The 22,894-nt window shown below is 44.8% G+C and overlaps 1 protein-coding gene across 3 annotated transcripts in view; it reads left to right on the top strand.

The window, feature by feature from the left end:
- Positions 1 to 22,894, top strand: part of CSGALNACT1 (chondroitin sulfate N-acetylgalactosaminyltransferase 1) — a 398,657-nt gene that overhangs the window by 81,941 nt on the left and 293,822 nt on the right. The window lies entirely within an intron of this gene.

Here is a 22,894-nt window from a genome sequence, read left to right on the forward strand (position 1 = left end):
TTGATGGAGCATCTCCTCTGGAATGTGCTCACGCTGCCGCAAGAGCCAATGTGAGCAAACCCTGAGCGTGCTGTGCGGCAGGGCAGATAGAGGTTGTGAGATAGGGCCAGGTGTTGTGGGGCCTAAAGCTTATGCAATTTTGGTGTCTCTTTAAGAGAAAGGATATAACGTTTTGAAGACAAAATTAGGTATGCACAAAAGGGAATGTCTATCTAGTGTGAGAAAAGAAATCACAACATATTGCTGAAGCTTTGGAGATTCAGGTTTTTTTCCTTTTTCTTGTGAGCTCTCTTATGAAGGAGTTGGCCAGAAAAACTGACATTAAAAGGCTCCCTGTTTGGAACCTGGCCTTTCTTCTCTCAGAACATTCTAAGCTCTCCGGGGCCAGCGCCAGTGCGGGGCCCTGATGCTCCAGCTTCACAGGCTGTCCAGGAGTGGGGAATGGGGGTCAGTAGCAGGAGGCCGAACCCCAGGACTGCGGCAGGGGCGGGGCCACCTCGGCTGAGCTGGGAGCCAGTGGGGGCGTGGGGCTACCTAGCAGGTGTGAAAGGGTATTCCTGTCCCTCTCCAAGACGTTACAGCTATTTCCTGGCATTGTCTCATAATTTTATGGTTTCATGCATTATATTTGTTAGCTCTGCACTTGACTTTGGTGGATGTTTTGGAATAGGGATCTAATTTATTATTATTATTTTTCCAAATCCTCATCAAGTTGCTTCAATGTCCTTTGTTTATTAAGTCATCTTTCTCCATTGATTAGAAACATTGCCCTTACCATATATTTTTAAATTATTTTTTTAAAAATGATACATAGATCACAAAAAATGTTACATTAAAAACTATGAGGTTCCCATATATCCCCCCCCCACATCAACAACCTCTTTCATCATTGCATTTGGTGAGTACATTTTGCAGCACTGCTGCACCACATGGATTATAGTTTACATTGTAGTTTACACTCTCCCCCAGTCCAGTCAGTGGGTTATGGCAGGATATATAATGTCCAGCATCTAACAGGGAGATGAAGATGGTCAACCACCACCAGAGAACCGAGAGTGCCTACAAATGCAAGCAGGAGAATCACATCCATCAGCCATGTGGGATCTAAGGCCCCTCTTGATTTAGAGGTGGAGTGGACATCACCATCCCAGGGTCCACAGGATGGGGGAATAAAATATGGATTAGAGTGCGCTTACTGGTATTCTACCGTAGAATTATTGTGACTCTAGCAATGGAAGAAATTGTACCACTGATGTGGAGACAGTAGCCACGGTAGTTGCTGAGGGCAGGGAGAGGGAAGAAGAGATGTAATTTTTATACTTTACCTGTTTCTGGAGTTTTTATTCCGTTGCATTTACTTACCTGTCTACTACTGGGACATTACTCAATCATGGCGCTTTATTATTTATGTTTATAGTTGGTAGAGCAGGCCTTCTCTTCTTCCCAATAACTTCTCTTTTTAAATACATTTCTTGACTCTTCTCCCATATTTCTTATTCCAGGTGATCTTTAGAGTCATTTTTTCCGAGCTTCGGAAAAATAATCTAATGGGGTTTGATTGGATTAGTGTCTAATTTTAGTATTAATTTTAGATTAATTTCTAAAGACTTGAGATCTATACAATATTAATTTTTTCCCCCAGAATACTGGTGTATCTCTTTATTCCATTTTCCTTTTATGTGCTCTTATGTATTTGGTAAGTTTTTTGTTTTTTTTTGGTAAATATTTTATGTTAATTTCCAGGTAGTTTTTTTTTTTATTGTTTTATAAAAGGGATCTTATATCCCTCTCCCATAATCTCTTCCAGCTCTGTTTTTGGTAAGTAGAAAGACTATGTAAAAAAAACCACAGAAAACAACAAACTAGAACCCTACTTGTTTCTTTTAGTAATTTTAATAGTTTTTCAATTGTGAGGTCTTTTTCACCTTGTTTCTGTTTTTCCTGAAGTCCACTTTTTTTTTATTGTTTCTGGTGAATGAAATCCTGATAACATGTGTAGCAGTTTGATATGGTTCATGAATTCCAAAAATAGATAACTGGATTATGTTTGTAAATTGGTCTGTACCTGGGTGTGATTAAATTATGATTAGGGCTTTGATTGGGCCACATCAGTAGGGTGCTGAGTCCCCGCCTCTTGGTGGGTGGGGACTCACAGTTAAAAGACATGGCAAAAGAAGAGGTTGCAGTTTTGATGTTGGAGCTTTGATGCTGGAGTCTTGACCTGAAACTCCGGGAAGTTCACAGAGAAACTTGGTTGTGAGGAAAGAGAAGCAAGCCCTGGGAAGAGAGGAACTCTGAGCCTGGAGAGGAGCAAGACCTGGGAAGAGAGGAACCCAGGAAGCCTGAACCCTGGCAGGTGTCGGCAGCCATTTTGCTCTAACATGTGGCAAAAGACTTTGGTGAGGGAAGTAACTTATGCTTTATGGCCTGGTATCTGTAAGCTCCTACTCCAAATAAATACCCTTGATAAAAGCCAACAGATTTCTGATATTTTGCATCAGCGCCTCTCTGGCTGACTAATACAACATGCTACGCCCACCTCCCAGGTTGTGGCAGGTGGTGTGTCTAAGGTGTGCAGGCAGGATTCCCGATCCTAATACTTGTGGGTGTAAAACTTACGATGCACAGTCTTTAGCACTTGGAGCATTTATTATAAATCATTGGAAGTCTGATAAAGTGTGAATCCCATACTACAGATTCAACTAGAGCACAGATTCAAATCGCTTATCCCAATATGACATTTAACTCAACTACTGCCCTGCAATAGAACATGAACACAGCTACTTATCCATTACCTGGTTTGTCCTGCCTGATGATGCCAGTTCAGTTTCCCCAGGATCTTTAAAGGAAAGCTGTGTTCTGGATGAAACTCATTCTATCAGCTCTGCACCAAGGACTACCTCAAAGAGAACTCTTTCCAGAGAAGCACAGAGAAATCAGGACTTCGTCAATGTTTGTGTGTTTGCTAGATAGTGATCCAGTACTGGATGTGTGGGGGTCTCCCCCACTGCAGCTCCCTGCCTCTGAAAGCAGAACCCCATTTTATGAACCTTACTTGTGCTTGCCTGAAAGGCTGCTTAAAACCAGATAGAAAATGTGGGCAGACAGCTTGTCCTGCGCAGGTGAGTAACATACCTGTGACCTACCTGTGGCTGAGATGGTCTTTTCTGGAATATTGTTTGGCATGGAAGCAACATCAGGTGTGGGCTCTAAAACCCCAGTGATGTTAGCAGAGCGCTCTGCTTCACTAGAAACTGGGGGAGTGAGACCCCACAGAGAAGGGAGGAGGGGAAAGACTGCCCACTTGAGGGGCGAGGCGAGCCATCGATTTTGATCTCCTGTGTGTAGGTGTGTTTGCCCGAGTGGAAGGGAAATTGGGGGAGCCTTCTGTTTGAGGAGTGCTGGGAGAGCCATTTTATTTCTAATTAAGAGCCCCTAGGACGGGAAATAAGGTAGCTTTGCCTGCTCGTTAGTAAACACTCTGATTAGAGACCGCCTGGTGACCAAAGTGGGAGCAGAGAGAGGGGCACAGAGGAGGCCCGCATGCCATGTGTTTAAGTCAATACTTCAAAGTTATTAATCAAGCACCCTGTGAATCAGGTCTATCTTCTTGTCTCCATAAAATCACCCAGAAAGCCAGGTTCAAATGTCGACTCCTCAAGAGAGCCAGCCCCCAGCCAGGACCCCCCTTTTCTTCTCCCACCCGCTCAGCCCTGCACGGCTAGGGGTTCCGCACGCCAGCACACACCCCGCCCGGGACACAGAACCCAGGGTCGCTCAACCCCCGTGTGGAATGGGCCCCGAGGAGGCTCGGGCAGGCTTGGAAGCAGGTCCCAGGGGCCAGACTGTGTCCGGAAGGGGGGTGGGCTCGGGGTGGGCACAGCTGGAAGGCTCTGCGAACTCCTGGCCCCACGGGGGTTGCACGGGGAGAAGAGGGTGTTGGGCCCAGGCCGGGCCAGGCTTCTGCCCAGCCTAAGGGTGCGGAGAGCGGGGAGCTGGGCAGGTGGGTACTGTCAGGGACAAGAGCCGCCGTGTCGGGCAGGAGGGCCCTGGGACTGCGAAGTCCTCTTCCATGACTTCTGGATTTGGGGCAGGAGCCGACAGATTTGCACTTCCTGGATGGAGACCAGCAGGCATGGCCGGTGGCTGTGTATGACCTCTCTTCTTCAGTCGTCCATCACCCCACTTCTCCCTGCAAGTGTCTCTCCAGCCTGGGGGGTTGCCAGGGTCTGCTCTGATGGAAGGGGCCAGTGATGGGGGCGGGCTGGAGGGAGGACAAAGGACACTGTCACTCTCTCTGCCCGCTCTAGTCCTCACGGCTTACTTCCACTGCCCACATCCACCCAATACCTTCCTGCTCTTAGTTTCCATTCTCGTTTTCTGTTCTCTTTCTTGCCTGAGAATTTCCTTCTTCCCGTGGCTTGGCGGTGGCGGCTTGGCAGGGGCAGTGGGCGTTTACAGAGCGATGGCGGATGCTCTCCTTACATCCCAGGGAGCTTCTTCTCCTGTTATTATAGTAGTTCTATATTCAGGTATTTTGCAAGTTTAACAGGCTTTTGTGGGTTGACGTGGAAACCTATCTCATAACATTATTTCTATGGGAAAGTACATTCTGGTTTCAATAGCTGGTTTACAAATGAACTTTCGGAACAAAACACATTTGTCATTCTTGCTATTTTTGGAATTTTGGATCTGACAGGGTGCTGTGTACTCCAGGCTCAGTAAATGCCTTGAATTAAAACTAACCTGATCGCGGGGCCCCTGCCAGCTCTGAGGCTGTGATTTTAGCCCACCTCCCTCATTTTCTTACAGATGAGGAAACTGAGACCAGAGAATGTGAAGTGCTTTTTATGAAGCCAAACATAAAACCTGGTCTGGAACCCTGCTGCTGAGACCTCCTGCTACCCTCTCTTGCTGCTATCAGATCTGAAGAGTGCCTTAAACATTTTTTTCTTTATACATATCCTTTTTTTTCCTAAGATTTATTTTTAGTTATTTCTCTCCACCCCCTTTTTGTTTGCACTTGCTGTGTCTGTTCACCTTCCTTGTTTCTGCTAGGAGGCATCAGAAACCGAGCCTGGGACCTCTGATGTGGGAGGGAGGAGCTTAATTGCTTGAGCCACCTCTGCTCCCTGCTTTGTTGTGATCCTCATTATGTTTTTTCCTCCTTGTGTCTCTTGTTGTGTCAGCTTGCTGCACCTGCCCATCACGCCAGCTCTCAGTCTTCTTTAGGAGGCACCAGAACCGAACCAGGGACCTCTCGTGGGGGGTCAGTGAGAGCCCAGGCGCCTGAGGCACATCTGCTCCCCCTCAGAGTGCCTTTTTGATGATCTGAGGCTTTTTGAGTGCTGCTATCCATGTGGGGGTAGATATCTGCCTCTATCAATGGGAGATTGTTACTGGACTCAGCTCATTCCCAGAAGCCTTTAAAAAGGCAGAGAAGACTCACAGCCTGGAGGGTGGTCGTTAGATCTCGACATGTGACCACATTAAAAGGAAAGGAAATTTGAAGCAAAGCATCAAGGAGCTTAGCATTTTAGAGTATAAGGCCCCTATAGGGTCATTTGATTAACAGACTAACAGTATCCCTGACAGTACCTTAACAAGAGAGTGATCCGCAAATGGAATTAAATTGTTGGAATTTTTTTTAAATGGCTTTGCAGAGATCTTGAATTTCCTTATCTTGAGTTTCTGGACATAAAGTGGTACCTACTTTTTATGAGAACTTTATGAAAATTGCTTTCTATAATATTGGTTGTTTAACATCCATAGTGCTGTTTCTCACCGGAAAAATAGGGGTAACCATACCTTCCAGCGATGGCTAGTTTCATGTGTTGACTTGGCCAGGTTATGATACCTGGTTGATGGGTCAAGCAAGCCCTGGCCTGATTGTTACATGAGGACATTTCATGGGCTTACATCCTCAGTAAATTGATTGCGTATGTGGCTGATTACATCTACAGTCAGCTGAGGAGATGCCTTCAGCAATGAGACATCTCATCCAGTCGGTTAAAGGCTTTAAAAGCAAAAGCAAAAGTGACAGTCAGAACGAGAATATCCATCTGCTTCAGCCTGTCAGCTTCTCCTGTGGAATTCACTGAAAACCGTCTTTAGTTTCCAGCTTGCAGCCTGCCCTGCAGAATTTGGATGTGTGTATGCCCATAGTCGGGTAAGACAGTTTTTTATTTATCTAATAAAATCTCATAACATTTATAGATCTCTCCTGTTGATTATATTTCCCTAGAGGACCCTAATGCAGCTTTGGTACTGGGAGTGGTTCTTGAGAACCAGAATCTTAAGGATGAGATTTCTGAATTGGTTCTGGGGTGTGTGGCATTGGTTCACTTCTCTGATTAGATTCAAAGGCACTAATGATTCTATTACCAATAATCAAGATGACACCGATAGTCAATGGTGTGAGTTGGCAATAGAGATATGCAAAATATCACCACTGGATACAGGTATTCAAATACTTATAGGAGGCAGAGTGTTTTTGACATTTTAACAGAGTTTTATGGAGTTAAAAGACATGTTGTTGGCTGGTTGTTTATAAATATGGTGGTTGCAGTTATAAAAGAAGGGGATGAGCTGAAGGCTTCAAATTTGCAACTTAAGTACCACATGAAGGATGTGAGCCTTGAAAGAAAATCTTATTTTGTGTAACCACAGACTTGAGATTTCTGAAAAACAGACCAAGAGTCTCATTATGTGAGTGGCTGAATTACAGCTTAAACTAAATTCCCAACCCTACTGGGTGTCTGCTGTTGAAGTGATGGCATTGATTGGGAAGGAATGGAATCCTAGAAATTGGAATGGGGAGGGGGACATTGAAACCTAGATTCCGGTTGAGTCTTTGCCAGATAAACCTGTAATGGTCTGCTCTGAGGACAAGCCATCCCACCTCAGTCTTCCCTGAGGAATCTACCATCCAAGCTTCACCTGAAGAGATTAGCCCTACTTTGCTTAATAAACCTGTAACCACCTTCTCTGAGGAAGCAGCCCTCATTCCTTGGTCTGAAGAGATTAATCCTGTTCCACCAGATGAAATTGCAGTGGAAAGTCCTGAGGTAATTGGCTTTCTAGACACTTCTAATTCTTTTCATGACCCACCCTTACCACCCCTTTTTTCTTCCACACCTATAACTAGACAGAAGTTCCAACAGACCCCAAAAGGTGAGGTACAAAGTGTAACCCATGAGGAAGTACACTATATTCCAAAAGAAGTATGTGAGTTTTCCAATATATATAGACAGAAATCAGGGGAATATGTGTGGGAATGGGTATTAAAGGTGTGGGATAATGGAGGAAGGGATATAAAGTTGGATTAGGCTGAATTCATTGATATGGGCCCACTAAGCAGAGATTCTGGATTCAGTGTTGTAGCTCAAAGGGTTAGAAAGAGCTCTAACAGTGTGTTCAAGTGGTTGGTTGAAATGGGACCAAAGGTGGCCGATTTTACCTGAAGTCAAGATGCCAGAGCTGCCCTGATATAATGTAGATAAGGGGACCCTCAGGCTTAGTGAGATTGGAATGCTAGAGTGGATTTACCATGTAAGACCGGCCCACCCACCCCAGAACCATCCAGAGGACCTGTCATTCAGCAGGACTATGAGGAATCCATTTGTGAGACTAACTCCCTCTTCCCTTGAAGAGCTCTGTGGTTGCTCTTCTCTGCAGGTGTGTGCGAGCTGCTGTCACTGAACTGGGACCACAATGGGGATGAATGGATACTGGCTTGTCAGAAGCCAAGTCGTAGCTCTTAATCACCAAAGACAAGGTGGGCACCAAAGACAAGGTGGCTACCAAACCAAGAGCAGACGCAAAACAGTCTGACTCACAGAGACCTATGGTGTTAGCTAGCAGATCATGGGGTACCTAGGAGTAAAACAGATGGGCAGTCTACTAAATTCCTACTTGATCTAGATAAGCAGAAGAGTTCTAGTTTAAGTAAATAAAAGTCTAACTTGAATTACAAAAACAAAGAGTCGTGGCCCCTTAATCAATTCCTGGATTTGAGAAAGTTTTCAAACCCAGAGTCCCTCAAGTGAGAGGAAGGCTTGGTCCCCTTGGAGAAGGACTGTGTTAAACTGCCAAACAAATATTTATACTGTTAATCTTCCAGCTTTCCCCAAAGAGATCTCTGACCTTTTACCAGGGTAACTGTGCATTGGGGAAAAGGAAATGATCAGACCTTTTGGGGATTATTAGACACTGGCTCAGAAATGACATTAATTCCAGGAGATCTCAGATGTCACTGTGGACTACCAGTCAGAGTAAAGCTTGTGGAGGTGATTGATGGAGTTTGAGCTCAGATCCATCTCACAGTGGGTCCAGTGGGTCCCTAGACTCTTTCTGTGGTTATTCTCTGAGTTCCAGAAATGCATAATTGGAGTAGACATACTTAGCAACTGGTGATTGCCCACATTCATTCCCTGACTTGTGAAGTGAGGGCTATCATGGTAGGAAAGGCCAAGTGGATGCCACTAGCAAAATAGTAAATCAAAAGAAATACTGGATTCCTGGAAGGATTGCAAGTTCAGTGCCACCATCGAGGATTTGAAGGATGCAGGGGTGGTGATTCTGTCCACATCCCCATTCAAGTCTCCTATTTGGCCTCTGCAGAGAACAGATGGATCTTGGAGGATAATGGTGGATTTTCGTAAACTTCACCAGGTGATAACTCCAGTTGCAGCTGCTGTCCCAGATGCGGTATTGTTGCTTGAGCAAATCAACACATCCCCTGGTACTTGGCATGCAGCTATTGATGTGGAAAATGCTTTTTTTCAATTGCCCTTAGTAAGGACCACCGGAAACAGTTGGATTTCAGCTGGCAAGGCAAGCAACATACTTTCACTGTCCTGCCTCAGGGGTATATCAGCTCTCCAGCTCTATGTCATAATATTGTCCCCAGTGACCTTGATTGTCTCTCCCTCCCATGAGGCATCACACTGGTCCACTATATTGACGATATCATGCTGATTGGACATAGTGAGCAAGAAGTAGTAAGTACTCTAGACTTATGGGTAAAGCATTTGCATGAGAGAGGATGGGAGATAAATCCAACAAAAACCGTGGCCTTTTCACCTCGGTAAAATTTCTAGGTTTCCAGTCGTGTGGGGCATGTTGAGATAGCCCTTCTAAAATGAAGGATAAGCTGTTGCATCTGGCCCTTCCTATCACAAAAAACAAAACCAAAAAGCAAGCAAACAAACAAAAGGCACAATACTTAGTTGGCCTCTTTGGATTTTGGAGACAACATACTCCTCATTTGGGTGTGCTACACCCACTCATTTACTGACCAGAAAAGCTGCTAGTTTTGAGTGGGAACTGGAACGAGACGAGGCTCTGTGACATGTCCAAGCTGCTGTGCAAGCTGCTCTGCTACTAAGGCCATATGATCCAGCACTGGACACTGGAAGTGGCAGTGGCAGACAGAGATGCCGGCTGGAGCCTTTGGCAGGTCCCTATAGGAGAATCACAATGCACACCCTTAGGATTTTGGAGCAAAGCCTTCCATCCTCTGCAGGCAACCCCTGGGTGTCTGCTCTCTGTGTCCTTTTGCTGTGTGTTCTTCTGTATCTGCTTGTCTTCTCTTTTAGGCAGCACCGAGAACCGATCCTGGGACCTTCCAGAGTGGGAGAGAGGCTCTCAATCTCTTTCGCCACCTCAGCTCCCTGGTTGGCTGTGTCTCTTATTGTCTCTCCTCTGTGTCTCTTTTTGTCGTGTCACCTTGCTGTGCCAGCTCACCATCTGGGCTAACTTGCCTTCATCAGGAGGCCCTGGGAACTGAACCCTGGACCTTCCTTATGGTAGACGGAAGCCCAATTGCTTGTGCCACATCCACTTCCCACTAATCACTCTTATGTTGTCAAATCCAATGACCTGTTCTTAATCCTTATCTCGCTAGGTCTGTCAGGAGCACTTGACACAGTAGCTCCCTTCTTTCTGCTTGATTTTCTTCCCTTGGCTCCAGTAGCCACTCTTCCAGTTCTCCTCCTCTCTTTTAACTCCGTCACAGTCTGCCTTGAAGGCTTCTCTTCCTTTTGCCAGTCTCTAAACTCTGCACACCTCTGGGCTCAGTCCTGATCCGGTTCCTTCTTTCCTTTCCACTTATGCTACAGGTATTTTGTCGTGCTCTGTGACTTCATTTCTTCAAATATTTAATTTGGGTTTTAATCTTTTCCTCTGCTCTTTCTTCACTCCAGTGGCATGTAATAGACCTTTTGATGGCATCTGACAGGCCTCTGAGGCTTTGCGTATTTATTTTTTAAATTTATTCTCTCTGTTCTTTAGATTGGATACTTTCTGTTGATCTGTCTTCATGTTTAGTGACTCTTTCGCCTTATTTCTCTGCCATTGAGATCATCCTATGCATTTTTGATTTCAGATTTTGTAGTTTTTCATTCTATAATTTTCATTTTTTTTTTTTTAATCATTTTTATGTCTCTGCTGAGGGCACCAAGCTTTCCATCCATTTCAGGAGCATTTACCTCACGGAACATGGTTGAATAGCTGCTTTCAAGCCTCTGCTGGATAATTCCCATGTCTGGTCCTATTGAGGGTGACGTCTGGTCATTGCCTTTTTCCTTGGGAACTGGCCACCCTTCCCTGTTCTGATTTCTGTATATGGAAAAACTTCGGGTTACCCCGAATGATCTGAACATTGTGAATGTTCTGTTGTGCAAACTCCGGGTCCTTTTGCCATTGTGGATAATTTTTTTTTCCAACCCGGCTATCAGAGTGATTAGGATCAGGCAGCAAGTTCTGTCTCGCCCTCCGTGGGCGGTGGTCCCAATGGCAGTTCAGTTGCCAAGGCCTCTGCTGGCCCGTACCTGTGCGACTCAGGGCTGGGTTTGCACCCAGCATTAGGGAATCTCCTTTTCTAGCTCTCCCTTCTCTGCAGTTCCCCTCACACTCTCCTGATCACAGGAGCCCCTTTTCCTCTTGGGTATATTGGATTTCTGTTAGAGTTTCACTGGCTGCCATGCTGTCCCAGGGTGGCCTCTGCAGCTGGGGCCCCCTTGGGAGCAGAGCCACAAGAGAAGGCAGCGAGAGAAACAAAGGAAAATGAACCTCTTTGCAGGAGCTTTTCCAGCTTTTGACTTCTTTCCACAATCTGCCTGCTTTGTTTTCCTTTTCAGAGTTCTCAGGAACTGCTTTTTGTGTCTTGGGCAGAGTTTTAGTTGACATCAGCGGGAGATAGGGGGCTTATACCACCATGACAGTTCCATGACTTTAAATGCCCTACAGACAACTCCCAAACTTACATCTCCTGCCTGAACCTCTCCCCTGAGCTCAGCATCTTCTCTTGGATGTCTCACAGCATAGCACCCTTATGAGCCTGAGGGTGAATTCTGGATTTTCCCTGCCTAAACCTCTTCCCACATCTTCCCACCTCTCAATCACTGGCCTTTCCATGCTTTCATTTGCCAGAAATCTTGGAGTCATCCATGCCTCCTGTACTTTTTTTCATACCCACATGTAAACTGTTAGTTAATCCTGAAAGCTTTCCTCAAAATACACCTAAAATTGGGCGCTTTCTTGCCATCTCCACGCTCTCCTCCTCTGATACTTGGAGGAATACAGCAGCTGATTAGGCTCCGGCTTCTACCCTTTTCCATCTTTACTTCACCCTATAGGAAGTCAGGCCATGTCAAGCCTTTGCTCCACTCCCCCTTCCGCTCAGTGGCTGCTTATCTCATGGTGGGCAAAAGTCAAGGTCCCTGCGGTAACGTCTAAGGTCCTAGGTGATTTCCAACCCTCTTCATGTTTTCTTCCTATTGTTCTCCTAAGTCCTCTGCCTTCTGTCACACCAGTTTCGGGCTCTTGTTCAACACTTTTCTGGCACTCCTGCCTCAGGGCCTTTGTACTTGCTATTTCCTGTACTGAATGGTCTTCTCCAGGTAGCTGCAGGGCTTTTGCTCTCCCCTACCTCCTAATCTCTTCCAATATCACTTCATCAGTGATGCTTTAACCCCATTACTCTCTGTTCCCTCTTAATCATAGCCCTCATCACAACATGACATGTTATATATTTATTTGTGTTCCTTTTCTCACTAACAAGTTCTTTGATGGCAAGTTCTTTGTCTTCTTTTTTCCAAGTATTGTATCTTGTGTCTAGAACAATCCCTAGCCCATAATGAAAAACTTGTTAAATGAATAACACAAAAGACAACCCATATATATTCAGTGTATTTCTTTACAAAAAGGAATTTTATAGAGTTACTTTCTAATCTTTTCTCAAAAATATTGTATTAAAAGAAGAATACAGAAATTGTTTTGGTTACAAGTGCTCTAAGATGTGGGCATGGGCACGTCCACCTTCTTTTTTTTTTTTTTAGGAGGTACCAGGGATCGAACCTGGGACCTTGTACTTGGGAAGCAGGCGCTCAACCTCTTGAGCTACATCCGCTCCCTGCAAGTCTGCCTTTGGAGTATAGAGTTTAGTGCCTTGGCAGCAGAAGATACATTAATTTCTAACCCTTACATGCTTGGACCGGGGGACCTGCTTCCCACTGGGCCATTTTTCTAAAGATAGCTACTAGAATCAAAGATGCACTCTTGTGTCCCATGGCTCATCTTGAAGACAAGAGTGGAACACAGCAGAGAGGTCCAGAGCACAGCCCCTTCACAGTGTCTGTAGCTACTTTGGCCTTGGGATATGCCTGTCTTCTTGGTGTACCATGAGTGGACTCCATGGTCATGAGTGACAGAGTGAAGGGCCGTTGTGCAGATGTATAACCCTGAGTATGAGCAATTTTAAAGTCATTTGCTGTGGCTGGAAACCTCCCCTCTCCTGCTTTCAGTGCCAGTGGAGCACGGTCAGGTTAATTGTGAAGAGGAAGTATAGCTCCCATACTTAGGCACAGAGCCCCGGTGAAGATACTAAAATCCATGTCACCTTTTCTTCTTTCCTTTCCATCCAAGATGATTTTTAGGGTAGTGGATATGAACAGCCACATGGATTATTCACAGAAAGGACAGTTGCTACTGCAGGGTGTGTATTCTCACTGCTGTCATATAGAAGAGGACGTTTGCCTCTTGTTCTTTCTAAGGCTACTTTATAACTTAGGAAATCTTTTGCCGTGGCTTTTGGGTTTACTGCCAATTTCTGAAAGTGGGCATTGGGAAGGAGGATTTTTGAGGATGTTAGAGCAGGGAAATATAGAGCTCTTTACAACTGAGAGTATCCCATCGCCTCAACAAGAAAATTATTATTATTCAGTAGCATGACACCATAATGAACCAGCTTAGGTGATAAATAACTGATGGACACTGCTTTTCTTTTCTTTCTTTTCTTTTTTTATTTTCTGAGTGCAGTATTTTCTTGTTTGCTAAGTTTTATACAAAGTATTCCTTAGGCTTTTTCCCCCTCATGTGCCTGTATAAGAAAAATTGTTAAGATTAATAGGGCTACAGTTAGAATTTAGGATGAATAGTAATTTATGAACTATTAAATGATATACTTCTCATTTATTTTTCAAGAATAAGGCATTATATAGTTGTCTTGAGTGGCTAGAAAGAAAGAAAATAATGGAAAAAAATGTCAATAGTCTCTATGTGTGATTAGCATTTACTTTATACAGTTAATAGTATTATTTAGCTGTCTAGGTAGTATGGCAGTTTCCAGCATTCTAAAAGCATTAAGGGAAAAACTTTGCAACCCTGCTAGGAAGATGCTAAATGTCTGAGGTGTGACTCACTCCTCTTGATAGAAGAAGCTTTAGTGGGAGGAAAATTTTGAGCATTGCCCTGGCTGTATGTAAGCCAAGGAATGTTTTATGAGTACTCATTCATTTGTTCATTGATTAATCCAAGGGCTATTAATTGCACACTCCCCTTGTACAGGCACTGAGCTAGGTAGACACCTCTGAAGGTGCTCCTTGTCTTACAGTCTCTCTGATATAGAGTGCTTCTGATATAACAGAATAGCTGATGGTAGAGAGCATGGGAAGCCAGAGAATTTCCATGAGCCTGATGGAAAGATTTTCACTTGTGAGTGACAGGAACCTTGGACAGAAAAAGAGGAAGATAAAGAATCTGAGTGCGTCGTTTCAAGATATTCCTGCCCTAGGTAGTTAAAATAGATAATATATATTATCACATGTAATATAATAAATATATGAGGTGACCAGTCTTATGTGACTCTACTTCTTTACATTTGATTAGTATGGTAGTTAAAAAAAGAACATCTAATTGTCACATAGAGCAAAATGGTTAAATTAAGTGTGGTCCGTTCATGAGCTGGAGTTCTCTGCAGTCATTAAAGATCATATTGCATGGAGAAATGCTCACCCAAAGCCTGTAAATCACACGATCCCAATTCAGTGATGTTGCATCCTCTCTTTGGCCCACCTTGACTGCCCGATTGAAATTGGCAGCCCCCCCCCCCACCGCCCCGAACTCCCAGTCTCCTTACCCGGCTTTGCTTTTTTATCTTTCCACACTACTTGTGCCCTTCTAAGTTGCTGTATAATTTGTTTACATTATTGCCTTTCTCTCCTGGATAGAATCTAAGTTGTATGAAGGCAGGAACTTTTGCTTTTTTGTGCACTGTCCAAGAGCCTAGAACAATGTCTGGCACATAGCAGCACATATTAGATGCTAGTAAATAACTACCAAATAACTGAAGGAAGGAAATGTGGGGGGATTATATGTGGATGGTCGTTTTTTCAAAATTTTTTCATTTTCTGTATTTCCCATAATGAACCTGGATTGCCTCTGTAATGATGGAAAAGCTTTAAAAAAATTAAACGTTGTGTTATTATTGTCTGTTGTCTCAGTTTGCCAGGACTGCTGTGACAAATACCACGCAGCGGGTTGGCTTAAAGAACAGGAAATTACAAGCTCATGGTTTCGGGGACTGAAGGTCAAGATCAAGGTCTCGACAGACCACATTTCACCAGGAGTCTACATTCCGGTCTGGGCTTGCCCCAGTCTTTGGAGCTCCTGGACAGTGCGTCTCTGCCTCCATCGTGTGGCTTCTCCTCCTCCTGCTCAGCCGTCTACATCTTTGTCTAGAGTTCCTCAATCATGTGGCTTAAGGACCCCCGATTCAGTTTGGCCTCGTCTAAATAGAATCATTAAAGATCCTGTGCACGAATGAGCCCACACCTTGACTAATCGTAACACCTTCCAAGGCCCTATTATGGGCTCATGCTCCCAGGAATGCGCGTTAAAACTTGAACATATCTTTCTGGGGGCAGTGAGTCCAGCCCCGACTCTCCCCGCATAGGCCTGCCCGGCTTATCTGGGGGGAGTGGCTGAGCGGACGACTGAAGAGAGCAGACTCCGAGCCTTGAGGCTGCAGGCAGAGAGCACCGGCCAGGTAAACCTTGGCTTTACGGGCTCTGGCCTGAGTTCTGAGCTTGATTGACCTCTGAGTCTTGAACCTCTTCCTGTCTTACCTTGACTCCTTCCCACGCCCAGGCCGCTCCTGACTTACCCTTTTTTTTTTTTAAGATTTATTTCTCTCCCCATTCCCCCCCAGTTGTCTGCTCTCCGTGTCCATTCACTGTGTGTTCTTCTGTGTCAGCTTGCATTCTTGTCAGCGGCACCAGGAATCTGTCTCTTTTTGTTGCGCCATCTTGCTGTGTCAGCTCTCCGTGTGTGCGGTGCCACTTCAGGGCAGGCCGCGCTTTCTTCATGCAGGGTAGCTCTCCTTACGGGGTGCACTCCTTTCGTGTGGGGCTCCCCTATGTGGGGGACACCCCTGCATGGCAGGGCACTCCTTGCGCGCATCAGCACTGCGCATGGGCCGGCTCACCACACGGGTCAGGAGGCCTGGGGTTTGAACCCTGGACCTCCCTTGTGGAAGGCGGATGCTCTATCCATTGAACCACGTCCACTTCCCTGCCTGATTTTTTTTTTTTGAAGATTTATTTATTTATTTATTTATTTATTTATTTATTTATTTCTCTCCCCTTCCTCCCCCTCCACCCCGGTTTTCTGTTCTCTGTGTCTGTTTGCTGCGTTGTCTTCTTTGTCTGCTTCTGTTGTCAGTGGCATGGGAACCTGTGTTTCCTTTTGTTGCATCATCTTGTTGTGTCAGCTCCCGTGTGTGCAGTGCCATTCTTGGGCAGGCTGCACTTTCTTTCATGCAGGCGGCTCTCCTTATGGGGTGCACTCCTTGTGTGTGGGGCTCCCCTACGCGGGGACACCCCTGCGTGGCAGGGCACTCCTTGCGTGCATCAGCACTGCGCATGGGCCAGCTCCACACGGGTCAAGGAGGCCCGGGGTTTGAACCACGGACCTCCCATGTGGTAGGCGGATGCCCTATCCGTTGAGCCACTTCCCCACCTGACTCGCTTTTACCATGCTCTTTGCTAATGACTGCCTCTAAGCCTTGCTCCTGCTTTCCCTTCCCCAGGCAGTATTTTCCCTCGTCACCTTTGCAAAGTCCATGTTTTCTTTAAATGCCGACATGAGTTCTGCTTCCTCCCGAGACTCCTCTGGCCTCGTTCTCTCTGGAATCCCCATGGACCGTGCAGAGAGCCCCACACACTCCGTGCTCCCAGAGAGCCTCCTGATCTTTGCTCCCCGTCTCTCAGGCCGGGCTCCGGGGGAAGCCGTTTTTGCAATGGCCCTTAAACCAGAGGCCAGAGGATACGACTGCCGGGCGCCGAGAAGAATCTGGTTCCATCTATTTTAAGAGAGAAGTCATAGAAATACTTTAAGCACATATATTCTCCTTGTCTCAAGTATTATCTTTTCTCTGCAAGTAAATGACAGGCTGCTTGAGAAAAAGGTTTCTATTTTCTACTTTTTGTGTCTACGGTAGTGCATAAATAGCTCTGGTCTCAGAGTTGGTATCAAATACTTGGTAGTTGGTAGATCCTTGACTTCCCATATGTAAAATCAACATAGTTTCTGACCCTTCAGAGATGGCCTAAGCATAACATAGGGATAGTTTTTTGAACACCTTAGAATGCGTTATGTAATATGCGCATATATATTTAATGACTTTTTGTTGCCAATAATTTAAAAAGCTAATAAACTAAAGTGACATGTTTAGGATATAACGTGGTTGCGGTAACCTTTTACTATGAAAATTGTACATTTTTAGTTCATGCATAGAGATTGCTTTTTAGGAAAAAAACTAACAGATTATTCAATTCAGCAAATGATTATTGAGATTCAATTATTTAAAGGTAATGCGCCAGGCACTGAAGGAGATTGTAGAGGTCAGCTAAAAATAGAACTTGAACTCCAAAAGGTGGGATTATAGATGCATAAACCCAGTGCCCAAGAAAAGCAGGGGTTAATGCCTATAGTAGGGGTTTAAAGGAAGAAGAGATTATATGTAACCTGGGGACAGCTAGACATGCATGGAGTAGGGGACACTGCAATGACACTGAATTATGAATTTTGGTATGTGGGATACGGTGGACGTGGGGGAAATACAGGATTGAGGTGGAGGCAACCAAATGGAGAAGGACTAGGGGCAGAAAGCAGGGAGAGTGGAGTAAGTGCTGGACCAAGCAGCTCTGCTCTCAGCCTCCCAAAGACTGATGGCTGGTCTACAGCATTAGAAAGGGGTTTTGAGGGAAGCAGACCTGGCCCAGTGGTCAGGGCGTCCGCCTACCACATGGGAGGTCCACAGTTCAAACCCCGGGCCTCCTTGACCCATGTGGAGCTGGCCCACGCGCAGTGCTGATGTGCGCAAGGAGTGCCTTGCCACACAGGGGTGTCCCCCGCATAGGGGAGCCCCACACGCAAGGAGTGTGCCCTGTAAGGAGAGCCGCCCAGTGCAAAAGAAAGTGCAGCCTGCCCAGGAATGGCGCCGCACCCACGGAGAGCTGACGCAACAAGACGACGCAACAAAAAGAAACACAGATTCCCGATGCCGCTGATAAGGATAGAAGTGGTCACAGAAGAAAACACAGCAAATGGACACAGAGAGCAGACAACTGGGGGGGGGGGGGGGGTGAGAGGAGAGAAATTAAAAAAAAAAAAATCTTTAAAAAAAAAAGGAAGGTGTTTTGAAAGAAAAGGTTTACAGTATTTGTTTTGATAAGTAAAGGAATAACCGTGTACTTTCAATATTTGTAACGTGGATGATAGTGCCTTTCATATCAGAATGAAATTGATTAAGCAAAGAGACATAAAATCAAAGAGAAAGTTGTTTGCTCCCACTAACAGAGATTTTCTTTTCCCCTGGGATTGCATGTCCAATGGATGGGACTAATGTTTGCTATTGCACATTTACTCAATAGGCGCTACTGCTGGGGAAGTGGAGGTACATTGTAAGTGGTTAAATTATCTTCTTAAAGCCCTATAGCACATTGCCAAAATACTTTGTGTAGGGTCTGTGTTTGGACACTAAGGAGCATGCCTTATATGAGGCTTTGTGATGATTTTCAGCATGTTATCAATATGATCGATAACACTGCACCTACTGCACACGTATAAGTGGGGACTGTTGGGTGTTAATGTTACTTCTCAATTATTTTGTGCAGAATTTGTTTCAGAGTCCATCAATAGTCATCTCTATTAGCTTGAAAAAATTTTATAGCATTTTGGGGAGGAATCCAAACTATAATCAGGGAAATTCATAAATTATTTTTCATCGTGTTTCAAGAGGTTTAGAAAGTGTATATTCCTAACCTTATGCGACTTATACCATTTTTCTCGTCTTTTGGTCAGGGCTCATTCACAGAGTAATGATCGATGACTTAAGAATCCTTTTTTGTATTACTTTAAAAATATTCAACTTATTACTCAATTTTATGGTTTTAAAATTCTAAAGTATAGTCAGAAAACAGCAAATTAGAGACGAATATGTGTAATGTGAACCTGTATTTGAAAAATAAAGTGTATGTGCGTGCACAAAAGAGAGGGAGAGAGGAGGGGGAGAAAGAAAGAGAAAGGGAGGGAGAGCTGGCGCTTTGTGAGTGGAGAAGCAAGCTGAGGGTGTCAGTTCCCAAGCCTCTGACTGTGATCCCTTCCAGGCAGGAGAGTGGAACTGAAGTAGAGGAAGAAACTGCCGCCTCTTCCTTCGCATACCTTTAAAAGAAGTGCTAGGACTGTGTGTGAGTTTACCTTTCCTTTTTGCATTTTCAAAATAAAAAATAGGGAAAAGCACTTGTCAAAACTCATTTTCATCGTCAAAATCATTCTTGGAGCCAGATTTTCCTTTTCCCCTGGAAAAGTGAAAGGGTAAAATAGATGCTGGTCAGGTTTTTCCTTTTTTTCCTCTGATGTTTGAATTTTTACAGTTCCTTCAGCTTCATTTTCAGAAGAATTGTGAAACTTTAATTACATTTCCTTGAAACATATTTGGTTGAAGGGAAATCTGTGATCATCCATAGAGTTTAATACTTTGATCAGATTTTTGAATTCCTACCAACATTTAATACTCATATAATGAAAATATGTGGATGGTATAATGTTACGTTCCATTCTCCGTGGCGTAAGTTGTAGTGATTTATGGGCCCTGAATTTCACATTCTCCCTCATGAAGGAACAAATGATCTTTTCAGCTTCTTGAGAGTACTCCTCATTTGAGGGAGAGACATTACATTTTGAGTTTCAAATACCTTGTCCTTCCTGTCCTTTTATGGCCATCTTGGATTCAGGGCCTTAACCCGTTTATACTGCCATCATGTTACAGTGTTGACCTCCTCCTCTATTGCTGGGAGAGGTCAGTCTTGAATCACTTCCTAATTTAAACATGTTTCTTCAGAGAGTACTGAGTCAGGCATTGACATGACGTCTCTTGAGGAGCACATGTTCACAGACGTCTTGGGTGAAGGACTGAGCTAGAAGAGAAGATAGGAGACATGGGATTTCATGTCTTGGGAACTGGGGCAAGTTAATGGCAATCCCCTGGACCTCCATTCCCTCAGTTGTCAAGTGAGGAGAAAGGGTCAGAAGCTTCTCTTTCCTTCCCAACACTAACGTTTTATGGTCTCTCTGCTAATGGTACGGAAGCGTCGGCTTTGCTGGTCTTGGAGATGGTGCTATGAAACAGGCCTAATGTGGAGCTAGGTTCCTTGAGCTCTGAGGTCACAGGACATCTCCTTTTACTTAATGTTTCACAAAAACAGAGAGATGTATCTTGAAGGCTGCCTCGATTTAAACTTGATGAGCAATTTGAGATGGCTCCAAAGGAATTAAAATAACCTATGGACTTCCATGTGAGCTAAAAGACGAGGAATCTTCAACTGGTGAAAGAAGGAGAAGTTATGACAAAAGTCTGGAAAATCATCAAGAATGGGTGCCGTGCCATCCCCATGTCCTCAGGGTCGGGGAATGAACAAACATATGGGGAAATGCAACCATGGATCCAAGTGGACTTAATATTATTCTAGTAATGGTAGAAGTTGTAACACTGATATAGTGGCCACCAGAGGCTCTAAGGGGAGGGGAAAGGAATAATGGGTGGAACACAGGGCATTTTTAGGACATTGGAATTAAGTATAGCAGCAATGCTTCAATATTTGTTCATCAGTTGTAACAAATGTACCACGTATTTGTAAGATGTTATTATTTTTTTGTCCCCTGAGTTGGTTCCCCCATCTGTTTGCTTGTTATTTTGCATGTTGTCTGCTTGATGTTTTTGCCCATTGTCTGTTTTCTTTAGGAGGCACTGGAAACTGAACTCGGGACCTCCCATGTGGGAGGTGGGTGCTCAACTGCTTAAGCCACATCCATTCCTGTAAGATGTTATACGAGGATGATGTGAGAGAGGGAGCAGGTGGGGTATATGGGAATCCCTTATACTTAAAAAAAAAAAGATTTATTTATTTATTTCTCTCTGCCCCCCCCCATTGTTTTGCACTCACTGTCTCCTTGCTGTGTCCTGTCCATTTGCTGTGCGTTCTTCTATGTCCGCTTGTCTTCTTTTTAGGCAGCACTGACAACCGATCCTGGGACCTTTCAGAGTGGGAGAGAGGCTCTCAATCCCTTTTACCACCTCAGCGTCCTGGTCTGCTGTGTCTCTTATTGTCTTGTCTCTGTGTCTTTTTTTTTTTGTTGCATCATCTTGCTGCACCAGCCTTCTGCATGGGCCAGCACTCTGCGTGGGCCAGCTTGCCTTCATCAGGAGGCCCCGGGAATCGAACCTAGACCTCCCATATGGTAGATGGGAGCCCAGTCGCTTAAGCCACATCTGCTTCCCTCCCCTATATATCTTTTTAAAGATTTATTTAATTTATTTATTTCTCTCCCTTTCCCCCCTCCCGCCCCAGTTGTCTGTTCTCTGTGTCTATTTGCTGCGTGTTCTTTGTCCGCTTCTGTTGTTGTCAGCGGCACAGGAATCTGTGTTTCTTTTTGTTGCATCATCTTGTTGTGTCAGCTCTCCGTGTGTGTGGCACCACTCCTGGGCAGGCTGCATTTTCTTTCACGCTGGGCGGCTCTCCTTACGGGACGCACCCCTGCGTGGCAGGGCACTCCTTGCGCGCATCAGCACTGCGCGTAGGCCAGCTCCACACGGGTCAAGGAGGCCCGGGATTTGAACCGCGGACCTCCCATGTGGTAGACAGACGCCCTAACCACTGGGCCAAGTCCGCCGCCCCCTCCCCTATATTTTTGATATAACTTTTCTGTAATCTAAAACCTCTTTAAAAATAAAGTCGATTATATTAAAAAAAAAAGTGCGCCTTTGACCGCACCCTGGGAGGTGAGACTGAGAGATTACTTCTTGAAAGTTGAAAATGTTCCTTAAATAATGAATAGAGGACGTGCTGCTTGACCAAGGGATCATGCATTTTCAGTTTTTCATGGTCCCAAGTGTGATTAACCCATGCTCTTACATAATGTATTAAGTCAAAGCCGTGGCAAAAATTCATGAGCTTTGGGGGGCTAACGAGGGAGAGGACAGTGGTTTCCTGGGCTATAAGCCTACCCTTTGATTCTGATGACAGAACCCAGTTCTGTGCTAGGAGGGCTGTGGGTTTACCCCAGGATTACGAGTAAGCGATGATGGTGTTGGGGCCGTGGCATCCCAGGCTTGATGTCGGGAAGAGGCGTGGTGAGTCATCGCTGTGCAGGCGGATTTCAACACAGTCTGGGATTAAAGGACATTTATTCCATCAAAAGTCCACTCCCTGACTAAGCACAGATGTCACTTTGTTCTCCTGGTTGTCCCGCCTGACTTCTATCCTACATATAACATAGTACCCTACAAGGCAGCCTGCGTGCCAATAGTATTTTAAAAGCCTGAAAGAAACATTGTTTTTAGGGCAATTCAGTGGTGAAAACTTTTACAACTGAGCTTATCCTTTTTTGATTTTTTATAATAAATCTGAAAATGTACCTATCGGGAAAGTTTGAAGCTGGTTAAAAGTACAGTTTCTTTATTGAGGACCTCTTTAAAATCAGTAATGTCTTAGATGTACAGCTTTGAAAAATGTTTTTTTTAAACACCCAGTATGAGTCTGAGGACTGTTTGAGAAGAGTTTATCGATATCGAGAGGTAATGGGGGTGGGGAGCAGATGTGGCTCAAGTGATGAAGCTCCTGCCTACCACATGGGAGGACCTGGATTTGGTTCCGGGTTCTTCTAAAGATGAAGCACAAGACAGTGGGCTGGAGCGACAGGCTGGCATGGAGAGCTGACGCAACAACATGATGCGACGAGACACAAGGAGGAAAACATAATGAGAGATCAAAAAAAGCAGGGAGTGGAGGTGGCTCAAGCAATTAGGTGCCTCCCTCCCACATGAGAGGTCCCGGGTTTAGTTCCTGGTGTCTTCTGAAAAGGAAGATGAGCACACAATGAACAGACACAGCAAGTGCAAACAATGAAGGGGTGGGGAGAAATAAATCTTAAAAAAGGATGGATGGGGAGTGGATGTAGCTCAAATCGCCTGTTTCCCATGTAGGAGGTCCTGGGTTCAATCCCTGTGCCTCCTTAAAAAAAAAAAAAGAGATAATGGGGCCTAAAAAAACCC

This window comes from Dasypus novemcinctus, chromosome 29 (genome assembly GCF_030445035.2).
Source record: "Dasypus novemcinctus isolate mDasNov1 chromosome 29, mDasNov1.1.hap2, whole genome shotgun sequence".
Classification (NCBI taxonomy): Eukaryota; Metazoa; Chordata; class Mammalia; order Cingulata; family Dasypodidae; genus Dasypus; species Dasypus novemcinctus.